The sequence below is a fragment of the Tachysurus fulvidraco genome, chromosome 4, assembly GCF_022655615.1.
Source record: "Tachysurus fulvidraco isolate hzauxx_2018 chromosome 4, HZAU_PFXX_2.0, whole genome shotgun sequence".
NCBI classification, from domain to species: domain Eukaryota; kingdom Metazoa; phylum Chordata; class Actinopteri; order Siluriformes; family Bagridae; genus Tachysurus; species Tachysurus fulvidraco.
Window position 1 is genome coordinate 350,088 of NC_062521.1, and position 1,874 is coordinate 351,961.

Sequence of the window (1,874 nt, forward strand, 5' to 3'; positions counted from 1 at the left end):
GGTTGTGGTGTTGTGTGTGTGTGTGTGTGTTGTGGCGTGTGTGTAGTTTTGTGTGTGTGTGTAGTGTTGTGGGTGTGTGTTGTGTTGTGGGTGTGTGTAGTGTTGTGTTTTGGTTGTGTAGTGTTGTGGTGTTGTGGGTGTGTTGTGTTGTGGGTGTGTAGTGTTGTGTTGTGGGTGTGTGTAGTGTTGTGGGTGTGTAGTGTTGTGTTGTGGGTGTGTGTAGTGTTGTGGGTGTGTGTAGTGTTGTGGGTGTGTGTAGTGTTGTGGGTGTGTATTGTTGTGTGTGTGTGTAGTGTTGTGGGTGTGTGTAGTGTTGTGGGTGTGTTGTGTTGTGGGTGTGTGTAGTGTTGTGGGTGTGTTCGTGTTTGTGTGTGTACGTGTGTGGGTGTGTGTGTATGTGTGTGTGTTTCTGTTGTGGGTGTGTAGTGTTGTGTTGTGTGTGTGTGTTGTGTTGTGGGTGGTGGGTGTGTGTAGTGTTGTGGGTGTGTGTAGTGTTGTGGGTGTGTGTAGTGTTGTGTTGTGGGTGTGTGTAGTGTTGTGGGTGTGTTGTGTTGTGGGTGTGTAGTGTTGTGGGTGTGTAGTGTTGTGGGTGTGTGTAGTGTTGTGGGTGTGTGTAGTGTTGTGGGTGTGTAGTGTTGTGGGTGTGTGTAGTGTTGTGGGTGTGTAGTGTTGTGGGTGTGTGTAGTGTTGTGGGTGTGTAGTGTTGTGGGTGTGTAGTGTTGTGGGTGTGTGTTGTGGGTGTGTGTTGTGGGTGTGTCGTATGTTGTGTGTTCGTGTTAGTTGTGTGTTGTGTTGTGGTGTGTGGTGTTGTGGGTGTGTTGTGTGTTTGTGTTTTGTTTTGTGGTGTGTGTAGTGTTTGTGTGTGTGTTGTTGTGGGTGTGTTAGTGTTGGTGTGTTTGTTGTGGGTGTGTGTATGTTTTGTGTGTGTGTTTGTTGTGGGTGTGTGTGTTTGGGTGTTGTGTGTTGTGGGTGTGTAGTGTTGTGGGTGTGTAGTGTTGTGGGTGTGTGTAGTGTTGTGGGTGTGTGTAGTGTTGTGGGTGTGTGTAGTGTTGTGGGTGTGTGTAGTGTAACATGGAACATCTTACAGCTTCTTTGGGATAATCTCAGTTATTTAAATGTGACACCAATCTGTGAGTGTGTGTGTGTGTGTGTGTGTGTGTGTGTGTGTGTGTGTGTGTGTGTGTTGATTATATCATACAAACTTAATAATACGTTTAATTGTTCAGTGTAATGTGTGTGTTTCCTGTAGGTGGGAACTGGCTGCCATGACAACCAACAGCACCATCAGCCGGCCCATCTTTTCATCTCATGGATAAACACACACACACGCACACACATGCGCGCGCACACACACACACACACTCACACACACACACACACACACAGTGCACACTTGCCTTGTTGGAGGATGAACTACAATTTATTGACACTAAACATTAAACACTTTATTTACACTGTGTGTTAATTTGTTTATTTATCTTGTGTTAACGAGGTTAGTTGTGTTGGAGGGAGAGAAAGTGTGTGTGTGTGTGTGTGTGTGTGTGTGTGTGTGTGTGTGTGTGTGTGTGTTATGTAGTGTATATTCATTTGTTAATGAGTGTACGTGTGAGAGAGAGAGAGAGAGAGAGAGAGAGAGAGAGAGAGAGAGAGATAATGAGCATGTTGTTAATGAATGTGTTAATGAGTGTGTTTACATTGTCTTGGAGGTGGACAGTAGTGTCCCTATACAGGCAGCATGTCTCAGTAGCACTAGTCCTCATTTTGTCCTAATGTGAGTGTCTCATGTGTCCTTCTCACTGTAAACAATCCCATACTGCACCAGTCTGACAATGTGAATCTCTCAACACTAACAGTGTTCTTTGTGTTAATAGACT